Genomic DNA, 8687 nt, shown 5'->3' on the forward strand with positions numbered 1-8687 from the left:
CCCCCTTATAGACCAAAAATGTGGATCAAACAATAGCTTCCTCTCCGTCTCTCGGAACCCAAATTTGATGGCTCCATTGGCTTCAAAATGGGGGTAAAAATCTGAGACACTCGGTCCAAAATCTTTCAGATCACTCCTTCTTCTTCTCCCACTTCAAAGTGTTGTTTACTGCCTGTCAACTACCATCGCGGCGTGCACGATTTCGTTCATCTTTCTTTTTCATGAAAAATCCCAAAACTGGCTAAAAAAGTAAATTTCTTTTTGCATGCCACCCTATTCTAGGTTGTTGAAGTCCCCCTCCTTGAATTCTATATTTCTATGCACTTTGACTTTCATCACATTAGATCACACAAGATTTAATTTATTCCAATTTTTGTCAATTGCAATCATCTTGCAATTTTGGAACATAGCATTGACATTCACCTAAGGTGTTTAGGAGACCATTACTCATTAATACATTTGAGATATGCAAGGAAATGTCTAGAGTTGAAAGTGTGGATGGAAAGGTTACTTTGGGCTACTTTGAAATATCAATGTTCAAGGGCACCATGTGAGGAGCAAACATAGAAAATAGTGGTAAATGTATTGTGCCTAAAAGCCAATTATAACAAACACAATCATTAGTTTGTCAAAATTTTCTATGCACACCATAAACTCCATATTCGAGAATTTGGGAATTTCCCATCAATATGGGGATTCCAAGTCAAAATAGATTTTGTGAATTTTGAGAATTTCATTAATTTGGAACTTGATGCAATGGAACATATTATTTCTTATGTTTGTTTCCAAGAGATCGATTTTTTAAAAAAAGGTGGTATTAATAAACAACTTAGTTGTAATATCCTTGAAAACCTTCAAGGAAAATCTTTAGTTGATGGATTCTTGTAGACTTTGTTTGGCCTTCAATACAACATTTGGGGGAATTTTAAAATTTTTGGAGATTTTGTACCTTTCTTCATCCAAGACAAGACTATACTATCTATTATTTCCCATCACTTAGGATCTTGTTTGTTGCACATCCAATATTTATCCCAACAATTAAGATACACATTTGCATTATAGCATTTTGATCACTACAAACTAATGCTCAATATTACATATGTACCTTATTGAAGTTTTTAGAGTTTCTATTTGTATCCATCTCACTTTGTGCAACACCAAGCCATATTCGATCTAGAGTCTAACAACTACAAAGTAATCTTTCTTAACATCCAACATTGGTTCAAATGCATGCTTGGGTCATTTTTCCTGAGAGAATCACAATAGTAATCATTCAACTCTTCCAATCCAATAAAGTCATCTACATTATCTACATCTATAATGGTTACATCACTTTGTATTCTTGGCCAAAAATCTTTGAAAAATATATCTTCTTGAATATTCGAAGCTTAAAGAGTGTAGATCATATGTTTCCAGTCCTTGTACATTTGACCATCTTTCCCAATACTTCAAATAATGTTAAACTCCACTTACTACTTGTTGATGATCCTTAACGTACTCCAACCTGGGCACCAACATTGGAACACCCTTTGGAAGACTAGGCTTTCCTGTAAATTCTACATTCCATAATTCAATGCCATCTTCTCTTGGTAACAAGTCTAGGAACTTTGGATGCATCTTGTATTACATGATAGGTGTATCTCCTTTCTTATAAAACCAGAATTGAAGAGCTTCTGAGTGAGCAACAAGTGTATCTTTGGAATCACAAGAGTATCCCTCAATGTATTTCTCAAAGTGAGGCACATGTGTCAGGTGTAGGAGTTGTTGTTTAGCCTCGGGAAAGTATATCCTTATCTCTGAATTTTTCCTGAATTAAACATAACCCTTTTCTTTTCAATTTGTAAATAACCCCTTTGTACTACACCCTTTTGTATGTAAAAAATATATAAAATAATATTTTACAAATACCTTATTCTGAACCCATGTGATGCACACATATATTCATGAGTAACTTACACAACTGTCTAGCATGATTGAGAATGTTTCATAAGATGAGGAAAAGTGAAGGGCCATTATATAGCTAGCTTGTAGAAGTCTCCCTCCATTGATTCTATATTTTTGTGCACTTCAAATTTCATTGCACTAGGTCACACAAGACTCAGATTATTCTTCTTCTATCTATTGTAAACACCTTGCAATGTTTGGGCACAAAGGATTGGCATTCTCAAAAAATGTTTAGGCAAGTATCACTCATGAGTCCATTTAAGATATGCCAGAAGAAAATGCATGGAGTTTCAAGTGCATATGGAAAAGGTACTTTGAGCTACATTGAAAAATAAGTTGTTACAGGCATTATGTGAAGACCCAACAGAGACAATAGTGGTAATGTGTGGTTTCTAGAATTTAATTTAAATAAACACTATCATTAGTTTGACAAAACTTGCAATACATGCCATACACATGTATTCATTGTTTGCAACATGTTTAACACCAAAGATGAGAGGGTACACAAAATAGTTATACTAATATGAAATATATCCATTTTGGGTCAATGTGTCTATTGATTGTTCAAGAGTCTTTATTGAAGTTCAACCATCATTTAATCAAAGTGATAAAGCGAGAAATAGGTGAAGCGTAGTTGAGGTGACAAGACCATCATTGGTTACTTCGGGGGTAATAGTATCAAGTTTGCCAAGTTGTAAGTCGCTGACCCATGCTTTGTTTTGTTCCTAGCTCGCAAAAAGGTATACTTTTGCTAAGTCATTAAAAACTCTTGTAAGTCATCTATAATCATCATATTTTAGTCTTAGGTCATTGTCTATTTTAAGTTCTATTAATCATCAATGCTAGAATGAATGTCATGTTATTTTGATGTTAATAATACACTCAATTTTAAATCACATCACTCTAAGGAAATGATGGGTACACATGGCTAAACAATTGCTCTTTCGACTTCATCCAAGTGATATTACTCATATTGATGTAAGTATTTTTAAATGCTCTCACCTTGCTACTAATCACATTGCAAACAATATACATTTGTATATTTTGCATAGAAAATTCATGAACTATATATATATATACATATATACATATACATATACATATATTATCTAAGCTTGATTCTAGAGACCACACATATACCACTCCTATGCGGATTTGGTCATCACATGATCCCCCTCACAATTCGTGATTCAAAGCTTTTGCATGTATACTAGAAACATTCATCATTTTTTTTGCATATAGGAAATGGACTTATCAATAGGCAAAGCCCAAAGACCTCTTCAGAATGCTAACTTTGTGTGCCTAGACATTGCAAGGTGATTGCCATAGATAACAATAAGAATAGATCTAAATCCTGCATGAAAAAATGCAATGAATTTTGAAGTGTAGATAAATATAGAATTCAAGGAGGGGACTTCTACAAGGTAGCTACAAACCAAACCTGAAGATATGAAAATGTTATGCAAATGTTTATCTTGCAAGTATGTTGCATGCTTAGTAAATTATTGTAGCTCTGACTAGAGAGATATTTTTATGTTGGTCGATAAGATGAAATATGTTCTCTTGAGGAGCTTTTAATTGGGATAAAGTCTATTTTGTAAAGAGCACAGGTAGTTCTATTTGGCTAGATGCTATAGAAGCACTATATAAATCCTTGGCCTACCTTGTACAAGTCATCTTAAGCATGGAAATATTGTCTTTCTCTCTTGAAATTAAAAGATGGATCCAACTCATACGATATCAAGCTAGTGATAGGCATAAGATGCCAATGAACTCTTGATTACATGATATTTAAGAATGATCAGACTTTACCAACTTCTTATTCCCATCACAACTTAGAAATCATATGATATTGTCTCATCTTTATAACATCATTTAAAAACAAGAGAAAGGAAAAAAACTATTTTTCAAAAATAACAAATAAGTCTACTTGCTATGTTGTTAAGAACTCCCATAAATCATCTATAATCTATTGAGCTATATATAGCTCACCCTGTCTAAACTAGGTCTCACCTATATATATGTAGATTGTGATCAATATGAAATAGTCTTTGGGAGTGTACATAGTGTTTCTTTTCTCTCCATCTTTCTATGTCTCTACACATATTCTCTCTCTACATCTCAATATGGTATTAGAGCTATCATGATCGACTACAACCAATTCCTTAACGAAGAGAATCATGAAGTATATCTATGTAGTATCTATTCAATTATTAATTCATGTTCTTTTCATGCTTAAATTTGATGTATTTTGTATGTCATGAGCATCTTATATTGTGAATTTTAAGCAATAATTCTACTTACTATGTTGTTAAGAACTCCCATAAATCATCTATAATCTATTGAGCTATATATAGCTCTGAGCTATATATAGCTCATCTTGTCTACACTAGGTCTCACCTATATATATGTAGATTGTGATCAATATGAAATAGTATTTGGGAGTGTACATGGTGTCTCTTCTCTCCCTCTTGCATCTCTACATATCTTATCTCTCTACATATCAATATGGTCAAAGCACAAGTCTTAGTGGACACAATTGGTTTTTTTCCATACATGAACTATAATTGTGTGAGTCATATAGTCACACTATGAGTCATATGACCAGTCCATAATGTTAAAGGTAATAACCTCAACTAATCCCTAATCTATCCACCATAAGTGATTGCCAATGACTTTACTATAGTTAGATATCCTCTCTCACTTTTCCCATTTCCTTTTGTATTATAAGCGGTGGTCAAAGCTAGTTTGATACCATGTTTACAGATGGATTCACTAGCCTCATTTGCATCCAGTTAAATGCAATTCTCTCTAATCTTTCCAACAAATCTAAACCTGCAGAAAATTTCTTCAAGAAGAAATTTGCATATTAACGCTAGCAATTTGAGTCCTTAATGCTTTTCCCTCTACTTGATATATAATATATTCTCTAGCTAAAATTATCTGATGCATCTACGAAAGACCCAATGGCATAGTAACTAGGTAAATTACCCACTAATAGCGCATCCTCTGTGGATATGTAGGATGCAACTCGTTCCTATGATGTACTGAAGAATACATCTAGAATGCCCTACAAGTCTCCAAGAAATGAGAGATGTCTTTGTACATTCCTTTCCACCAATGACTCTCCTTGATCTTCTCATATGTTGCCCGTACACCCCTATGACTAGCTCATAGGCTCTCTTGATACTCTTGCATAACCTGTAGCTGGGTAGCCCTATCACACAAAGTGCATGAAAGGGTAGACCTCCTCTCTACTGCATCCAAAGAAATTTCTCTCTCAAGAAATATCCATAGGCTTCTCTTTTTATTTTCTTGAATTCTACATCTATCCACTCATCCCTCTTGGTTAGCGTAGTGAGATACTACATATCTGCAACCAATCTCTAGTATGAAGCTTCTCTAAGAAGGTCCCAATGGTACAAACATGATAGACATGATCAAGCATGGTAGCTTATATTTCTACATCATCCGCATTTGCAACCAATGACTCCTCATCCTCATACGTAGCTCTAGAAAGCATATCTATAATTAGGTTCTCTTTTTTAACTATATGCCTAAATTTTGGATTTAATGACTTGTGTTGAGTGTGGAAATGATTGGTTTTTTGGGCTGATTTTTTGTTGTTTTTATTGTTGAATGGTTGTTTTTGGTGGTTGATTGTTTGAGTTTGAAGATGTTTTGAAGTGTTTGGAGTGGTTTGAGTATGTTTGAAAGGGTTTATGTTGGTTTTTTATGAAATGTGTTGTTTTGAAGAGTTCTGTAATTCTCTCTATATGGTTCTGTAAGGCCTGATTTTCTTTTGTTTTGGTTCTGTTTTGGTAGTAGAGATGGTTAAATGGTTGTTTTGAGAGATGATTAAAGTTGTGTGAAAAGGTTTATGAAATATTGAATTGGTTTTGTTTTGGTTTTTATGGGTTTTGTTGATCTTCTCTAAAGTTCTGTAGCTTCTATGCTTCTGTAGCTCTGTAGTCCTATTGCTCTGTTGCTCTGTCGCTCTGTGGTCTGTTCTGTTGTTTTTGCTGAGTGTTATGATGGATGTATGGATGTTTTGGAAATTTTTTTTGTCTTAGGAAAAGGATGAATGGAAGCTCTATTCAAGTCAAAATAAGTGAAGAAGTAGCTGATGAAGATTTACAGAAGATTCACAGAAGGTTACAGAGGACAGTGACAGGAGACAGATCTCACAGGACACTATGAAGTCTCTGGTGACCCTTCATATCTAACATACCTTTTGGGAGGTGTATCCACGACCTAAGAAGGATTATTGTGAGTGATTATTGAGTGATTGTAGCAAGGATATGATGTAGTATTGAGAGCATACTATTGTGAGAGGATCATATGCAAGAGATAGTCGATTCTATGTGAAACATTGTATCTTTCTATGAGAGAGAACTATGAAGACAATGAAGATGAATACTATGTGATTTCTTTCCATCAAAAGTTGTGTTTTCTTTGTCTATTAATGAAGAATATGAATAATATGAAGAACATGATCAAGTTTGTTAGAGATAAATCCGTGGGAGATATCTACTATGATGCTGCGTGAAGAATTGTTGTTTTATTTGTTTTGATGATCAAAAGAATGAAATAAAAGCTTGTTGATGTTACAAGATAGATTTTCTTGCAAGAGAATTCCCTTTTCCTCCCTCTTGGGGCTCCATGTTTTTGGTGCGCAGCCGGGGAACTTTGCCATCAATAAGCACTAGAAGAGGCTGAAAATGAAGGAAATGGCATTGCCAAGAAGAGGAGAATTCAATGGATGTTTGTAAAGTTCCTTCTTCCACTGAAGAGTTGGAATTTCTCATAATCAAAGCCACTTTCCACAAGAAGTTCATCCCACAATGGCAGAAACATATCACCATCATGATGCATGCTCTATGTGATGGATAGTTTCCTCTTCCTGTTGAAGCAGCAGAAACTTGCATCTTGGTGACAAACTGTTTGGGAACAAACTGAAGAGCAGAAACAGAGAGAATGACCATCAATGGAAGATTTGGAATTCATTGAGAAGTTTCCAGACATCATCAAGTGGGAGATTGTGAAGAAGCTTCAGGAGTCTTGGTCTGTAGAGGTTCACAAAGACAAGAAGGAAAGAAGTTGGAATTTGTTCATGGATGCTCAACAGCAAGATACATGGGATGCTTGGTGCACTGATAATATTCTGTTTGTTCAATTAGCAACCCACAGGAAGTTGGTAGACAGAGTGTTTTTCACAACATACACTGTTGAAACCATCAGAAGCTGGCATTACTATGATGATGGCACCACCACAATGCTTAGACGTATGCATTTTGACACCTTCACGAATCGAATACCTTTCTCTGTGCTGTGGCATGAAAGCAGAATTCAGAGACATTGAAAAGGAAGAAGTAGAAGAAATGTTGACAAGAGAGTCCTCCAGAGACTGAAGCCTTCTGTTATCCCTCTGTGGAGCACTAACAACATAATGGAGCCAACCCCCTGATGAATGACGCAATAAAGAGGTACGTGAGAAGAGAGAATGCAAAAATCAAAGCTAAGAATGAGCTCGCAGCAGAAGCTTCCTTTGACGCCCTAAAAGCACTCTTTACAGAAGTTCCCATGGCGACTCAAGGTCCCCTTCCTAGTCAAATTCATCCTGGAAATATTGATGATAGGCCAGCAAATGTAGTCCCATTGCCAGTTTTTAAGGGAGAGTACAATGAAGACCCTGATCTTCATGTAGCAGAGTTTATGGTAGCATGTGTGGCTAACAATGCCAAAACCCCTGAGCATTGGTTAGCAATATTCCACGCCACTTTCAAGAGCGCGGCATTTTAGTGGTATGAGAGACAAGCAGCAGGAACTTTTGGCACATGGGACGACCTGAAGTTGGCCTTCCTCACTAAATTCAAGCGTGAAGGTTTTGAAGAGTGGATGCGAGAGGAATTTATGAATTTAAGTTAGTCCCTTGGAGAAAGAGTAGAAGCTTATGTCTCACGAATGGAATCCGTCCTGAAAAGATGGACTAACCATAATCTAGATGATGGCATTTAGAAGGGAGTGTTTCTCACAGGATTACAACCAGAAGTCCGTAAGTTTGTGGAGCTGCAAAGACTAGCCACACTGCAAGCTGCAACAGAAGGTGCAAGACTGTACGATGAAGTGGAAGCTAGATTGGCGATGAATCCAGGAAGAGGAGTCCTACCTCCTCTGATGCCAGGAATGATGTACCCACCAAATGCAATCTCAGGGACTGTTCCCTACCCCTACTAACAGATGCCCCCAGTATCACAGTACAGTGCACTAAATTCACAGTGGCCATAATCAATGCCTCAAATGATGGTTCAACCACAACAACAATGGTCCTAAACAATTTTCCCAATGCCAAATCAGCAGCAACAGTGGAACCCTACCAACTGGAGCCAACAGTCAATAGTTCAAACAGGAGCTCTGAATCAGAATCAGAACAGAGACCCCTCTGCACCAGCCCAACCTGTTTATGCAGTGATTATAGAGACTCCTCAAAACCCTACTGCCAATGCCTCAGGAGGAGAAATCTTGAAGGATTATTTATCCAACTCAGTTGCAAATATCAAAAAGGAGTTGATGGATGTGATTACAGAGCAGCTACAGACGCTGAAAGTGAATACTGCTAGCATATCCAACATTGAAAGAGCAGGAAGAGATGTGATGCGGTCAAATACTTGGTGTGGTAAGTGTCATCAAGCAGGCCATTTATCCACTGGATGTACACGAAAACCAACCATTCCTGGAGCCTT

Source organism: Lygodium microphyllum, chromosome 14 (assembly GCF_053477565.2).
Source record: "Lygodium microphyllum isolate KBCC chromosome 14, Lygodium_microphyllum_v1.1.10, whole genome shotgun sequence".
NCBI classification, from domain to species: Eukaryota; Viridiplantae; Streptophyta; class Polypodiopsida; order Schizaeales; family Lygodiaceae; genus Lygodium; species Lygodium microphyllum.